The following is an 11900-nucleotide window of genomic DNA, read 5'->3' as shown; positions in this document are numbered from 1 at the left end:
TTGGAAGTAAAAAATTTCCACCCATTTTAAGTTCAATGAAATTAAATTTCACATTTTTTTGTGTGTATAACTGAACTATATAAGAGATTGTAGAGATCAGGTTCAAGGGTTTTTGGTGCCTTAGATATAGCTCGGGGGGAGAACATCCCGCCCTCTCTGTTCTGGGTCGCCTCTATGGACCTGCCGGCCCTGATCAAACTTATGCTTTCATTTTTAGGCTGATTTTAGGCAAGATAAATGGAAACAATAAGACACACACAGAGTTGATTATCTCTGATGTAAAAACAAATTCCAAACTATGTTGAAAGTTGTGAGACAGTGAAAATCCCCTTAAGCAAACGACATGGAAAAAGCAAAACTGTGCCTGAGGCACAACAGTGGTTCCTATTGTTTAATACAAGCACTGATGGAAAATGATAAACTTCATTCACACAGTTAAACTTGTTCTGCATGTAGATGTGATGCAATACTAAACTAATCTGTGTACCCATAATATAAGAAGTAGTTTCATGTTACTGGTGTAAATTAAATAAATGGAGTGTTAACAAAACTGTAGATGTAGAAAAATTCAGCTATTACCAAATTAATTCAATTCACCTTTATTTGTATAGCGCTTTTACAATGTAGATTGTGTCCAATAGAAGATCATAGTGAATTGAAAGAGTGTCAGTTCAGTTTTCAGTGTTTAAGTTCAGTTCAGTTCAGTTTAGCTCAGTGGTTTAATATTCACTACTGAAAGTCCAAACACTGAAGAGCAAATCCATCGATGCTCTACAGATCCCGAACCATGCAAGCCAGTGGTTGAGAGAGAGGAACCAGGCTCAGTTGGGCACGACCATTTCTCCTCAGGTCGAACGTCTTGTGCAGAGCTGCAGTCTAGGCGCTGGAGGCTGAAGAATGCTGGACCTCGACGAAGACCCGTCTGTCCAGTATTAATCACAGTTGGTTCAGATTATTTTAGATAGAAAAACAAAACCTGGTTTGATTCTCAGAAGTGGAAATTATTCGTTGGAAACTGTGTTTTACACTTTTGAAGCACACAGATGGAGAGCAGATTAATGTTCAGGCATGATGTGCTTTGAATGCGAACATCTGTGGAGAAACCTCACTCTTTAGACTGATAGCCTGTAAGCTATGCAGATGGGTTATGAAGTATAAATGCTCCATTTTAGTAAAAGTCAGCCGGAACAAATCAAGAAGAGGAATTTCGCTTCTCTGGTTCCCATTAACAGCTGCATCAAAGTTAGGAAAAAACAACAGTGTACTGAAAAGCTTACCATTTACTCTCACTCAGGTGTATCTAAGCTGTTTATTTCTGTTAAACACAAAAGAAGATATTCTGAGGAATGTTGGAATGTGGCAGCCACTGACGTCCATAGTTCAAAAAAAAATTGTCAATGCAATCTTCAGCAGATCTTCCTTTGTTTTCAATGATAGAAAGAAACTCAAATAGGTTTTGGAAGAAGAGTAGGATGAGTAAAAGATTATTGGGTGTACTGTCCCTTTAAGCATGTTCTGTTTTGTTCTGTCAGCTATGACACAGAATGAGTGATTCTTTGCTGCATAGCATGGTATAAACTTGCTTTCCAGACCCATCACCCTCTCTGCTCTTCTCCGGTGGAATGAGTTTCCACCCAGAATTATAGTTTTCTTTTTGTTGTTTTATGTTAAATTTACTTTGTTTCTTTATTACAAGTCACTTTGCATGTCAGTTTAAAAATGCTGGCTTATTTTAATCAAGTTTTGGGTCAAACATGGACAAGTCAAGTTGAGCTTTTTTGTCCGTCTGCTAATAGCGGACATAGAGAAGAACGAAATTTTGCAAGGTCAACAAACACTTTCATTGTCTTATAATATGCATTTTTACCTAATTATCTTAACGACTCCCATATAATTTGTTTAGCGATTCATTTGTTCTCAAACCCCCTGCACTAATTGGTCCGATGACCCAGTCTGTTGTGATTGGTGGATTGGGTTCAGTGCGAGACAGAGAGAAATGCCCGCCACGCTTATGAAGTAGCAGAGTATGTGAGAACCCAGTGCAGGAATGCAATAAAGCAATGCAGTTAAACAGCAGCATACAGACATCCCAAGTCTCCTGGAAGTTCCGGCAGTCTCCGGAAAAAGCATAGAGACTCCCGGATGCCTGCAAATGAATGATAATCTCCCGGAAATCACATGTCTCCTGCCCGGTCCCTAAATACTTTGCGCACACCTGTCCATGGTATCCTTCCCAGCTCTAGATACGTTGCGCAGATACGTCTCTTTAACCTGAGAGATACAGTACAAGCATTGATCTATAACAGATATGATTACGGGCTTTATTTTAACGATCTTGGCGCAAAGTTCAAAGCTCAGGGCGCAAAAGCATTAAGGGTGTGTCCGGATCCACTTTTGCTATTTTAAGGATGGAAAAATCCGCTTTGCGCTGTGGTGCATGGTCTAACAGGGTTGAGCTTATTCTCTTAATGAGTTATAGGTGTGTTTTGAGAATAAACCAATCAGAGTCTCATCTCCCATTCCCTTTAAGAGTCGGTTGCATCGCGCCATAGCGCATTTGCTATTTACATGGCGGACTTTGTAAGTGTAAAAACTCAACACTTCACTAGTGAGAAAACAGTTAAACAGAGCATCTACAGTGCGAGGATGAAAGATGAGCCTCCTCCTTATTTACTTTCACTTTCACTCTCTTTCGTGGATAAGGAAATGTGTTGTACGCACAGATATCCATTAGCCTACGTAATTTCGTTTATTTAGCGCAAAGATTTGTTTCAAAACTGTTTCTAAATTCAGTTCTAATTTCCAGAAAACGAATAAATGAACAATAATACCGAAGTGTGTTCAAAAAACTGAGTTATATCCAAACACACATGCTGTGCCCCATATGGTCTAAAATCTGACTGGTGTACAAATCTTTTAATAAAACAAATATAAATATGCATATAATAAATAATACTGCTAATAATAATAACATTATACAAAAGCAAATTGTCCTGAATAAACTGAAAAAGCCCCCCGAGATGAAGAAGGCGTGTAGGCAGTGGTTTTTATATTTATGTAGAAAATAATTTTTTTTTTGTAATATTTTACTCCTTTAATTCTTCTCATTTGTAAAGATATTTGCGTATTGCTCTATATCCTGTGTATTAAGCAATGTGTAAGCGAGCTGCACAACGAACGCGCTCTGTGCTGGACTTTAGACCTCCTCTCAGCTGGTCTATTAAGCAGTCTATTCTAGTTCCTCAAAATAGCAACGCGCTAGCAATGCGCCTTAATACACCTTCTTTTTTAAACCAGAATGCCTATGAGCGCAAATGCATTTGCTATTTAAACAGCATGGTGCAACACGTCAAAACGACTCTTGTGTCAAGCTGAAACTAGCAAACAACATTTGCATCACGCTTTGTGTCACGCCTTGCGTCGCATTGCGCCGGGTGTATGATAGGGCCCTACATGAGACAACACACAATTAAAAACATATTTTGCAAACTACAGAAAATGAGGCAACAATTTTACTCACACTTACATGTTATGATCCGGAGATAGAAGAAACTGGTCCATATGAACTGTAAAAGTTACTGACAAAGTCCCATTTAATAGCAAACAGCCGGCAAATTCCGCATTGCGGCATAGGTTATTGCAACACAATCTCACGGCAATTCGTAACTTTTTGATTTAGTGGCTAATTTGTATGAATACGTACGATCTAATTTGTACATTTTCGTAAGATTTGCCATCCCCCAATGACGTTGGGTTTAGGGGTGGGGTTAGGTGCCACACTTCCTTTTTAAAATCGTACAATTTCGTACGACTGAACTCGTACGAATTAGCCACTAAACTGACAAAACGTAAAATACTTACGTTTTCTCATGAGATCAGGCTGGTTATTGTACTTAATATTTAGTTTCAACGTCAACACATTCAAATATGTCAACATTCTGAATATCTGAATGCATTCGTTATTTTCGTGTTCACACGGTCATAGAACAGACCCGATCTGTCACATGAGCAATCGGAATTGGGTCACATTTACCTGGCAGTGTAAACACGGCCTGTGTTACACACTGCGTGGAGGGTCATTTTAAAAAACTCATAATAGGGGCTGTTTAATATAAACACAGTATTAGAAATAAGAGCAATTTTAAACATATATATATATATATATATATATATATATATATATATATATATATATATATATATATATATATATTTACACTGTAAAAATATCTGTTCATTAACAGTTTCTGTATTTTGTGATGCATAAGTGTTTATTTACAGTTGCGAATTGCATTATGGGAGCTTAATTTAAACAAATAAACCCTATGCTGGGCTTGTCTATATTTGACTCAATGTTATCATGGTTATAGACTATTTTGAGAGATGTAAACAATAACAATGGTCCCAGCGTATTTCCTGTTTTACATTTTTAATTTCTAGAGCTTCTGAGAATCCCTAAAAGTCCACATATTGATAAATAACATTATAATAGCTGTTTTAACATTAAGTTATGATTAAATTGCCTCAGTTTGGTAACAAGCTGGAAATGTTCAAGGGCCAAAGACATCACCACATTGAAATGGTCTTTAACAACTCAGTTTTTCTTGTGAGAGTATACACCTGTTTGTTTCTTTATTTACTCCCTCTAACTCTATTTTTAGCTAAAAAAAAAAAATCCTTTGTTTGCCTGTTGCATGGGTGGAGATATGGAAAGTCACAGGAAAGAGCTAAAGGCAAAACTGCTATGAAAAATCTAAATCTTCCTAAACACATTTTAAATGCATGTTTATTTATAACAAAAGGTCACCTAAAGGAAAATGGGAACACCTCGCTCAAGGCAAAATCAGCGGTAGCTTGTGATGGAAAATCTGCAATCATGTTTTGACACTTGATTTATTTTGACTCACTGGGTTTAGCGGTGATGAAATCCATTAACCTACTTTACCTCAGGTGAAGGAGTGATTTTGCAATATAAAGTTGTGTGTGGGTGGATTGCTGCTTTAAATTCACTCTTGTTTTTTAATACTTTTCACAAAAGCAGCTTTATTAAATCGTGATAGCGATGCATTATACCATAACGCATCAATGATTTTGCACACGCACCATGCACAATCTTTATTAACTAAATAAAAAATGAATAGTCTTTATAAGTACTCCTTAATGTATACTTTATATGAATGATTCAGAATTAGATTGGAGGTTTTTCCAGTGGCAGTTCTAGACCAGAGTAACTGGGGGGGCCGGGCAGGGTCCACTTGTACTTTTAGGGGGCACATTTTAACATACATCACAAACTACTTAATTATTCAAAGTGATTTTTTTTTCATGCATCACTCTGCAGTCTTCATAAACAAGATAACTGAATGACTTAAGCCTAAAGTAATCTTCAATTTATTTGACAAGTGACTTTGTATTGTAGTAGGATAACACATTTTTACAATTTAGGTACATCAACACACATTGTTGCACCTGTAAACTGTAGCAGATAGGCCTACAGTTGAAGTCAATTCCTTTTTGCCCTCCCATTAGCTTAAAAATAATGTTTTCAAAGTTATCTTTGACAAACCATGGAAATTTTCACAGTATTTCCTATAAAACAACAATAATTCTGGAGTCATAATAAGTCTTATTTCTTATAGTTTATTATTGAATAAAAGCAGTTTAAAATTAAAAATAAAACCAATTTTAAGGTCAGTATTATTATCCTCCTTAAGAAATAATTACTGTAAATTTTATTAATTGTCTACACAACAAACCAGTTATACAATAGCTAATTATTCCAACTTTCCTAGTTAAAACAGTGAAGTCTTTAAATTACACTTTAATCTGAATCAAAGTTAAAGGGACTGTCTGAAGACTACTATCTTGCAAATAACTAGTAAAATATCATGCACTGACTGGGGAAGATAAAGTCGTAATTAGAAATGAGTTAAACTATTATGTTTTAAGATGTGTTGTAATAAATCATGTGTTGAAGACTCGAGTTTGTCACTATACTGAAATAAAAAACGAATGAAGGCAAAACTAAACGAGTTAAATATTACTTTTATATGAGCCTGACTGAAAACTACATTTGATCAATGTGTTACATCTGTTTTCCGGTACTTACCGACTGTTTGTAAATACAAGACTGCATTTCCTAACGTAAAACAAGGTACACTCAATTTCCGATTAGCCGAGGACTTGTATTAAAAGTTTTAAAGTCGCTATTGAAAACAGAAGTCTAATATAATCAACAGTAGACATTTTGATAGTTTTTCACAACATGAACATGGCTGAAGTTGAATCTTTGTATTACCTGTGTCAATTTGGGGGTTAACTTCTGACGAATGCGGGAAACTGATGCGCGCAGCAGAGAGAGCAATAAGTGCGCGCGACACCGACAGCGCGCGCGAGTGGATCGTTTGCAATTTCTTTTATGATCAAAGAGTCACTCCTCAAATATTAAATGTTTACATATATGAAAATGATCGGTGACCTAGTGAATAGTAAACCCTCCTTTGCTTTCATTTTCTCATCCCGTGCGCTGTTTTAGATCACTCAACATTTAAATCCCCCCATTATCATATATACATACAGAGGGTGTTAATCATCATCATGCTATAGTGATGATGACTTTATATGATAATAGAGGGATTTTGGCAAAGAACAGCTTGATTTACAAGTTTTTCTCATTCTGAAACTGAAAGCTACAGGCTATAAAAGGCGGAGACAGAGGGAAAACCACACAGACTGCTGGGATGAGCTCACACTGTGAAGATAGGCAGAGTGAAGGTGAGTACATATCTCACTGAACAGCAAATTATCAATGCATTTAGATAAACAGCAACCACAGTTTTAATGCTTGCATGCTGCTTTCATATTAGAGTTAGCGGATTTTTCAAAATGCACATGTATAAGTATTGCATATTTGAAATTATTCATACACCTGGCAAATTCTGACTTAAAATGTTTGTTCAAATGTGAATAAAAGCTAAGTTTTATTTTATTTTTTTCCACAATGATGCCACTTGTACATCGTCTTATTATCTGTAACATGCTCACTTTATATTCAATCCACTTAAATTAGTAATAAGTTAACCTAATTACTACTATGGTGTGAAATCCAGCATATTTTATAGGGTCACACTTTATTTTGAGGGTCCGTTTGTTGAATTTAAGTAACATTGCATCTACATGCCTACTTATTAGATTATAAGGTTAGGTTGGGGTTAGGGTTAGTGTAAGTTGACATGTACTTGCAAAGTTTCTTATAGTCAGTTAAATGTCTGTTGAAGGAGCAGTATCAACAGATATTAAGCAGACAGCCTACTAATACTCAAATGGACCATCAAAATAAAGCCTTACCCTGTTTTTTGTGTGCATTTCAGCTAAGTGTTTCCATGCTCTCTGTCGCACTAGGCACCCTTTAATCTTGTTAATCTTTGAGTTTAGTTAAGTGTTTCCTTGTGTATTATACATACCCTGGTCTGTTAGCCATTAGTTGTCAGTAGTTTTATTAAAGTCATAATGTTTGCGTGTTCGTTCGTTGTTTTGTTTTATAAAATCCTTTGTTGGCTGCATTTGGATCTTTTGTTCCTTGCAAACATCTTTCTGGAAGAAGCCTGTGTTATTTCTGGTTAAAGATTAAACCTGCTGGTTGAATAAAAGTAACTTTAAATCAGAATTGTCCAGGGATATGAATAATTTCAGGCTTGACTGCATACAGTGTGCATGCATGTATGTTTTATTTGTTCAGACGATGACATTAATGCACTGTACAAAGGCTTTCGTGTTCAATTTTCAATGATATAGATGAAGTGGAGATGCTTTTAGTGAATGCATATTTCTCATTGTGTGCTCTAACCTAGCCTATACTGTATTCCTGCATTAACACCCTGCGCTATGTTTAAAGTGTGTAAAAATAGAGCACAATGTAAGTTTAAATTGTAAATGTGTCATTATCATATTATGCACTGATCAGATTTAAGTCATCTTGTTTCTGATTTATGGCAGTATATGCAAATTACAATCATGACATATAAGTTCATATTAAATATAAATTCATTTTATTTATTTTGAAATATTGCAAAATGATGAATGATGAAGCCTTTATTTGTCACGTACACTTTCATGCAGTGAAATTTAACCCCCCGACCGTACACAAACATCACACAGTTCAGGGGAAGACAGGTTGACGAGAGGTAGCTTTTAGAAATGAGATCGGGTGGAGGCGAGGGAAACCCCTAGCAATCAAGCACATAAACACAGACATAGACATGACATCAAAACAGGGGATGGGAACAGGAGATTAGGATATAGTCTGAAGAGGGTGGCAACCAACTGGCCCTGCAGCTAGAGAGCGCTGGTCGCAGACCTGCCTATCCACTCCAGTGAGTGAAAGCACATGAAGGCATAGGATGCGGGGCTAGGTAGTGATCAGTAGCTGTGTATGTGTATGTGTGTAAGCCTGTAGTCACAATGAGTGTGCTTGACAGGGAGCAGGAATTTCAGATCGTCTGCTTATCTCGTTCTTTAAGTGAAGTTGTTTGTCTGCAGCCGAGACCGTCTGGCAGGAGAATCACAGGGAAGTCAAAAGAGAAGAAAAGTTTTTCAAATTTACGTCAGTATCTGCATATTTTGCAGATATCTAATGTCCGTCACTGGTCTCCAGGTCTGACCAAATCTAGTTGCAAAGCTGCTAGTTTCTCTCTGATGTTTTTTTAATTTGCAGTTTAAGGCCACAGTCTGGTTTGTAACGACGCTGCTCACCATCCTTTCAATCCAGCTGGTCAGCTTGGTGGGGTTTTGAGCCGCACTGACTGCTTTCATCAATCGTCGATACCCCAGGGCCCCGCATTAGCCCATCAACAGAAACCCTGTTATCAAAGTTCAGAATAAATAAGTATCTTCAATACCCTCCAAGGACAGAGCGGCCAGGCACACGACACACCACTTCTCCCACCCGTCCATCATGTATCCAGCTGCGAACATCCCTGCAGGACAGTTGGGTTCCCCAGAGCCCAAACTTCTCGCCGAAAAACATGGTGTCAATTGCGTTCAAAGACCAGCTGATCAAATCCATAATTCCTTATTTGTTTGGAGAGCAGGGCAAAGAGAGACTCAGAGATAGAATAAGACGAGACAAGAGGAGTCAGCCAGGAGAGATATGGGAGGGAGAGGAAAAAAAAAAGAGTGACCGCCTTCGCCAAGAGCCAGAGAAGAAGAAGAGGCCATGTATATGTATATATATATATATATATATATATATATATATATATATATATATATATATATATATTAGTTACATATTTACATATATACTGTAAAACACAACATTCAGCTTTATCAAATGAAATGAGTGTCCTTAACTCAAAATGTACTGAAAGTTAATTCTTCTCATTTGAAAATAGCTTTAAACTCAGTGTTGAAAGTGATGAGGTAATTATATATATATATATAAATCCTGTGTGATTTATATATATATATATATATATATATATATATATATATATATATATATATATATATATTATTATTATTATTATTATTATTTTTTTTTTTTTTTTTTGGAGGGGGAGAGGGGGCACATGCCCCAGTAGAGCTTTATGTCTAGCAACGCCCCTGGTGACAACCCTAACCTGTACATATACAGTATTCATCTATTGTTAATCTCTGTTCATAGCGAATACAACCTGTATATAATGTTCATAGTACATCCATCTGTAAATATCACCATAGTTTTTCTATAACTGCACTCTATAACTTATACCTGTATCCTGCACTTGCTGCTATTGCACTGCTGGTTAGACCTAAACTGCATTTCGTTGCCTTGTACTTGTACATGTGTAATGACAATAAAGTTGAATCTAATCTAATCAAATAGTATCTGAATAGAAAAATAAATAGCTTTCAGCATTTCATCACATGTGGACAATTTCAAAACCCCATCTGACGCACATAACAATTTTTAATTAATTATTTTGTGTTGAAATCTTGTCAGAACTGATTTATTCCGAGCCAGCTATTGCTTAGTCAAACGTCTCTGCGGCCTCCAGCTCTCTGTTTCCAATAAAGCGGGATTGTGTTTTTCATATGAAGCACATTCCTCATAATTATTTGGTTATTTGTGTTTTTAGAGTCAAAACCATGAATGCTGTGCATGTGTTGGAGCTGTTGGTTCTGGTTTGGAGCTTCACTGCTGTATGTCAACCTACTGGTGGTAAGAGTATACATTTCCCTATAAACTGCACTGTAAAAAGTGATTAGTTACTTAAAGGGCCCATAGTTTACCTCTTTTTTATGATGTAATATTAATATTATGGTTGTTCTGAGTGTGCCAGTTTAGCTTCAGTTTAAAACACAGTTCAGATTGTTTTATTATAATGTGTTTAAAAGTGTCATGTTGGGGGCGTGTCCACAGTTCACTGATTTATAGGTGTGTTGCTTCACATGTAAATTGGTTTCGGCTTCCCGCCAACGTAACAAGGGGGCGGAGCCATGAGCTCACCCGCTCTGCGTTTGCAACAGAGTCTGACAGGCAGACTGCGAGAACGAGCTGGAGTGAGAGGGTTAGCATTCAGTCGTACATGTACGACTCAAACACAGACCAAGCAGAGAGCACAAAATCATTTGTGTCTTTGTACAGTTTTACAGCCAACTGTGTGCTAGTTTCAAGTGCCGAGCTTGTACACAGAAACTAATAACCACTCACACTGAATTAACTTTGACTGAGGCACCGGATGCGCCGCTTGAAGAGGCGACACGGCACACCAGACACTCTCTGTAGCGCGGCAGAAACATGAAGTGTCCCGAATCGTCGCGCCACGCATTTTTGATTTCTAAACATAGGTTTCTGCAGCGGTCCGCGGCGCCCAGCCGTCGACTTGAGTGTACCCTGATAGAAACCGATGTTTAGAATTCTAAAACGCATGCTAGTTAAGATCACAGGGAGCTTCTGGGATCGCGAGAAATGCAAACGGCTGAAGTATAAGGTAGACTCAATGAGAAGTACACATGTTTGCAAACCTACCTAAAGATACAACCAATAATTCTGATTAGAGCGATAATGTGGAGAATATTGATCTTGTGTTGAGCCCAATGAGCCTTGCATCTAAAAATAGAGCTAGGGTGTTCCTTTAGTGATATCGCTTCAACTCACGCTGAAAATGGTAGACGTGAATCAACAAACTGAGGATATGATGACGCGCCTGTCAATCAATATAGGTGGGCGGGGGGACCGCACTCCTACGTAAAGTTGTGGTCGGTTTGAAAACCGCTCCAATTGGTCCACCGTTTTTTATGTTGTTAAATTGAAAAAAAAGCACTGGGTGTGCTTATATCAGCCCAATATGACGGTCTATACACCATACATGCACATATGTCTGTCCAAACAGCTTGAAAAGTAGATTTTTTACCATAGGTGCCCTTTAAAGCGAGTAAACCAATTGCCTTAAAATAAATACAAGAATAAAGTAAACCCATTGTAACTTGGAACTGTTGAGTTGACTTAATTTTTATTCCTATGCAAATCATATTCACTTAAAAAAAAAAAAGTAAACTAATCACTTTTTCCAATACACATTTATTATATTTGTTTTTTTCCAGCTTTTCTGTATCTACCAAAAGGACAGAAACTAAAATAAATCTGCTCTTCCAGACTCCAGTGTGTCTTCTAAATTCAATACAGGCTATTATTGTAGATTTTATAGACTTAATGAAGCACCAAATATGTAATATTGTAATAATTACACTAATTATTTGAAAACAGATATGCTAAAATAGTCTGACACTGTAAAAAAGGATTAGTTGACTTAACAAGTGAGTACAATAAGCATAATTATAAAAATTAAGTCAGCCTAACAGTTCCAAGTTACAATGGGTTTCCTTGCATTATTTTTGTAAGGTCAACTTGTTGCCAT

This window comes from Danio aesculapii, chromosome 12, assembly GCF_903798145.1.
Source record: "Danio aesculapii chromosome 12, fDanAes4.1, whole genome shotgun sequence".
Classification (NCBI taxonomy): Eukaryota; Metazoa; Chordata; class Actinopteri; order Cypriniformes; family Danionidae; genus Danio; species Danio aesculapii.
Note: the sequence above shows the minus strand (reverse complement) of the source record.